Source organism: Heteronotia binoei, chromosome 9 (assembly GCF_032191835.1).
Source record: "Heteronotia binoei isolate CCM8104 ecotype False Entrance Well chromosome 9, APGP_CSIRO_Hbin_v1, whole genome shotgun sequence".
NCBI classification, from domain to species: Eukaryota; Metazoa; Chordata; class Lepidosauria; order Squamata; family Gekkonidae; genus Heteronotia; species Heteronotia binoei.
Window position 1 is genome coordinate 117228764 of NC_083231.1, and position 5496 is coordinate 117234259.

Consider the following 5496-nt stretch of genomic DNA (forward strand, 5'->3'; position numbering starts at 1 on the left):
GCCACTGGACTCAGGAAAGGAAATGGAAAGGTCCCCTGTGCAAGCACCAGTCGTTTCTGACTCTGGGGTGCCGTTGCTTTCACAGGGTTTTCACGGCAGACTTTTTACAGGGTGGTTTGCCATTGCCTTCCCCAGTCATCTACACTTTCTCTCCAGCAAGCTGGGAACTAATTTTACCGACCTCGGAAGGATGGAAGGCTGAGTCAACCTCAAGCCGGCTACCTGAAAACCCAGCTCTCACCGGGGATCGAACTCAGGTCGTGAGCGGAGCTTAGGACTGCAGTACTGCAGCTTTAACACTCTGCGCCACGGGGCTCAGACATTGTCCTAAACCTTTTCCTTGTAGGTTAGAAGGGAGCAGAGTTAGCAGTGGTGGCGTTCAGCTGAGAAATCTCTTTCCTGCTCCCGATCTGCGTGCACGCAGCAACATTTGTGTTAATTTACGACTAGATGTTTGGATGGAATTAATCATTAATTGCACTGGGCGCGTAGATGCGTAGCCGGCTGTGACGGTGGCGGGCGAATCGATTGTCAAAGATCAGCTGGGCGTCGGGGGCTGCCGGTGTGCTTTTTATTTAAACGAAGCCCATTGTGAATTGTTAGCACTTGTCTGGTGGACTGCAGTGGAGCTGGGCGTGGGAGTTGGAACAAAAGACGCTTGGAAGTAGAGGAGAAGGGCACGCAGTTGGTGGCGGAGAATGCTATCAAGTTGTAGCCGATTTGTGGTGACCCTTCATGGGAGGGATGGTGGCTCAGTGGTGGAGCATCTGCTTGGCATTCAGAAGGTCCCAGGTTCAATCCCCGGCATCTCCAGTTAAGGACCAGGCAGTAGGTGATGGGAAAGACCTCAGCCTGAGACCCTGGAGACTAATGGAGAAGGGCTGTGGCTCAGTGGTAGAGCATCTGCTTGGCATGCAGAAGGTCCCAGGTTCAATCCCTGGCATCTCCAGTTGAAAGGACCAGGCAGTAGGTGATGGGAAAGACCTCAGCCTGAGACCCTGGAGACTAATGGAGAAGGGCTGTGGTTCAGTGGCAAAGCATCTTCTCAGCATGCAGAAGGTCCCAGGTTCAATCCCCGGCATTTCCAGTTGAAAGGACCAGACAGGAGGTGATGGGAAGGACCTCAGCCTGAGACCCTGGAGACTAATGGAGAAGGGTGGTGGATCAGTGGCAGAGCATCTGCTTGGCATGCAGAAGGTCCCCGGTTCAATCCCTGGCATCTCCTGTTTAAAGGACCAGGCAGTAGGTGATGGGAAAGACCTCAGCCTGAGACCCTGGAGACTAATGGAGAAGGGCTGTGGCTCAGTGGTAGAGTATCTGCTTGGTAAGCAGGAGGTCCCAGGTTCAATCCCCGGCATCTCCAACTAAAAAGGGTCCAGGCAAGTAGGCGTGAAAAACCTCAGCTTGAGACCCTGGAGAGCTGCTGCCAGTCTGAGTAGACAAGACTGACTGTGATGGACCCAGGGACTGATTCAGTAGAAGGCAGCTTCATATGTTCATGGGATTTGCAAAGTGAGAAACATTCAGAGGTGATTTGCCATTAGTATTGCCTTAGTATTCTTTGGTGGTTTCTCACTGAAGGACTAACCACGGCTGACCCTGCTTAGCGTCCAAGCTCTGACTAGATCAGGTTAGCCTAGACTAGGGGGTGGCCAAACAGTGACTCTTTCACACGTATTGTGTGGCTCTTGAAGCACCCCCCCACCCCGTTGGCCAGCTTGGAAGAAGGCATTTCTCTCTTTAGATCACTTCTCCAAGTCCAGCCAGCTGATTGGCTTGGATTGGAGAAGGCATTTAGAGTTAATGCCTCTCTCTTCCTCCTCACATCTATTTGCCTTCCTTCCCTCCTGGTTAGTATGTGGGTGGGAGACCACCAAGGAAGTTCAGGGTTGCTACATCGAGGCAGGCAAGGGCAAACCGCTTCTGAATGTCTCTTGCCTTGAACCGTGCGGGGCTGCCATACGTTGGCTGTTTTTCCACCGCTTGATAGCACTTTCTACCACCCATCAGGGGAATTAGCTGCAAAAATCTGCACTCCGTTGGATAACCGCGCTGGTCTGAGGCGACAGAACAAAGTTCGAGTCCTTGGACACGCATGCAACCAGTGCTTTGCCGGCTGCACTGATTACCGATCGAATACCGGATCTGGTTCTGACCTTCAAAGCACTGAACGGCCTGGGTCCAGCGTATCTGCGAGACCGCCTCTTCCCGCCTCTTACGCTCCATGGATCAACATCTGCTGCTAATCCCTGGCCTAAAAGAAGTCCACTTGGTCTCAACCCGGGCCAGGGCCTTCTCTGTCCTGTCCCCTACCTGGTAGAACAAGCTCCCGTTGGAGAGTAGGGCCCTGCAGGGACTGTTGCAGTTCCGCAGGGCCTGTAAGGCAGAGCCGTTCCACCAGGCGTTCAGCTGAGGCGGTGGGCATTTTGTGATTCTGTGGCCTCCCCGCTGCAGGGACCCCAGTGATATAACTCTGCTGACCCGTTTGTTTTATGCCAGCTGGGGGATGGAGGGAAGGAGTGGAAGCAATGGGCATCAGCAACGGCAGAACTGGAGTTGGTTTTTAGACTGTTATATTGCTTTTAGATTGCATATTGTTTTATTACCTGTATCTGATTTTAACCTTGTATTATTGAGTGTTGTTACCCGCCCAGAGCCCGTTCAGGAAAGGGCGGGCTAGAAAGAATAAATACATAAGACCAGCCAAGTTTAATTCTGGGTATAAGCTTTCGTCTGCATGCGCGCTTCCTTTTTAAACATTAAATCTCTAAATCAGGGGTGTCGAAGTCATTTGTTATGAAGGCCGGATCTGACATAAATGAGACCTCGTTGGGCCGGACCATGTCGGGTTGGGCCAAGCTACGTCGGGCCGGGCCATGTGTGGCCCTATTTAAGATTAGGTAACAGAGATATAATTTCTATAAAGAACACAAACACAAATATACAGTATATGTTTTAAAAAATTTAAAACATGCTTAAAACATTAGCACTCATTGGGCTTAAAGATTCTTTCTTTGCATTTCTCCCATGGGATCCAGGGAGCTGGGCAAAGGAAACTCTGGCGCCCTCCTTCCTTCCTTCCTTCCTTCCTTCCTTCCTTCCTTCCTTCCTTCCTTCCTTCCTTCCTTCCTTCCTTCCTTCCTTCCTTCCTTCCTTCCTTCCTTCCTTCCTTCCTTCCTCCCTCCCTCCCTCCCTCCCTCCCTCCCTCCCTTCCCCAGGAGACTGGGGGTGGGGAGCCTCAGCCAATGGAGAAAATAGAGGTTTTGCTCTGTAGCTCCTGTGCAATTGAGCAAGCCTTGCAAAACAAGCTGTGATGCAGAAGGAAGCAAGAGAGAGGGAGAAGGAAGCAGATGACAGCCAGTTGCTCGGGGGCCTGATAGGAGCCCTCCGGGGCCCTGATTCGGCCCCCGAACTGCATGTTTGACACCCCTGCTCTAAATAAATAAATAAGGCCAACCAAGTTTAATTCTGGGTAGAAGCGTTCAAATGCATGCATACTTCTTTTTAAAGCATTAAATCTCTAAAATAAATAAATAAATAAGACCAACCAAGTTTAATTCTGGGTTTAAGCTTTCATTTGCATGCACATTTCTTCTTTTTTAATTATTTAATCTCTTTATTTGGTATGGTTTGATTTAAATCAATCAAATAAACAAAGAAATCTTAGAGAGAGACCTACAAGTAACAATGATCATATCATATAACAACATCCTAGACTTCTATTAAAAAGGTAAAGGTAGTTCCCTGTGCAAGCACCAGTCGTTTTCGACTCTTGGGTAACGTTGCTTTCACAGCGTTTTCACGGCAGACTTTTTATGGGGTGGTTTGCCATGGCCTTCCCCAGTCATCTACGCTTTCCCCCCAGCAAGCTGGGGACTCCTTTGACCGACCTCGGAAGGATGGAAGGCTGAGTCAACCTCGAGCCGGCTACCTGAACCAGCTTCCGCTGGGATCGAACTCAGGTCGTGAGCAGAGGGCTCCGGCTGCAGTACTGCAGCTTTACCACTCTACCAGGCTCATACAAAAGAGCCCTTGTTGCAAATCGCTGAATAAAAAAGAAAATAAAGAAAAACTGAAAAATACATCAATTGCCTGTGGGATTACGTCATATTCAGTTAAATAATCTATGATAGGGTACCATAAAGCAATAAAGTGTGATTTACAAGTTTCAGCTGTAAGCGTTTGCGTATTAACAGATATTTTACGCAGTATAAAGTGATCCCATAATCTGTTCTGCCAGGCTATAACAGTTGGAGCAACAGATAATAAAATATGAATCCTTTCTGTACTCTTGTTTATTTCTTGCAGGGGCTGGCCATTTGCCTAATAACAATATTTCAGGCTTTAAAGGTAAATGGATATTAGTAATGTAAAAAATGCGTTGTATTATTTGTTTCCAGGATTGCTAAATGTAATCACATGTCATAACATTAGAGAAGCCATGTTGGCTCAGGCCAGTGGCCCATCCAGTCCAACACTCTGTGTCACACAGTGGCCAAAAAAACCCAAGCGCCATCAGGAGGTCCACCAATGGGGCCAGGACAATAAAAGCCCTCCCACTGTCTCCCCCTCCCCCCAGGCACCAAGAATACAGAGCATCACTGTCCCAGACAGAGAGTTTCAACAATCCGCTGTAGCTAATAGCCACTGACGGACCGCTGCTCCAGATGTTTATCCAATCCCTTCTTGAAGATGTCTATGTTTGAAGCAGCTGCCACCTCCTATGGCAGTGAATTCCATGTGTTAATCATCCTTTGGGTGAAGAAGGACTTCCTTTTCTCCGTTCTAACCCGACTACTCATCAATTTCATTGAACGTCCACAAGTTCTTGTATCGTGAGAAAGGGAGAAAAGTACTTCTTTCTCTACCTTCTCTATCCCGTGCATAATCTTGTAAACCTCTATCATGTCACCCCTCTGTCGACGTTTCTCCAAGCTAATGATCCCCAAGCGATTTAACCTTTCTTCATAGTCCACCAACAATGAATATAATTATGTTTTTGTCCAGTTTTTTTTTCAATACAAGTCTATACTTTTGTTTATATAGTAAAGTATGGATAGCGATAAATACCGTCTCATGATGAGTTGCATGTTGCATTCCCACTTCTTCAAATAGAAGAAGACCGCAGATTTATACCCCACCCTTCTCTCTGAACCAGAGACTCAGAGCGTCTTACAATCTCCTAGATTTTCTCCCCCACAATAGACACCCTGTGAGTTGGGTGGGGCTGAGAGAGCTCTGACAGAAGCTGCCCTTTCAAGGACAACTCCTATGAGAGCTATGGCTGACCCAAGGCCATTCCAGCAGCTCAAGTGGAGGAGTGGAGGAATCAAACCGGGTTCTCCCAGATAAGAGAGTTATGGCTGACCCAAGGCCATGCTAGCAGGTGCAAGTGGAGGAGTGGGGAATCAAACCCGGTTCTCCCAGATAAAAGTCTGCACACTTCACCACTACACCAGACTGGCTCTTGCCAGTCACTTCTGCTTCAGATACACA

At 48.4% G+C, this 5496-nt stretch overlaps 1 non-coding gene across 1 annotated transcript; it reads left to right on the forward strand.

Moving 5' to 3' along the window:
* Window positions 1-872: 872 nt before the first annotated feature.
* TRNAA-GGC (transfer RNA alanine (anticodon GGC)) lies at window positions 873-949 on the forward strand. Its single transcript has one exon. It is a non-coding gene; the product is annotated as a tRNA-Ala (tRNA).
* Window positions 950-5496: the final 4547 nt, after the last annotated feature.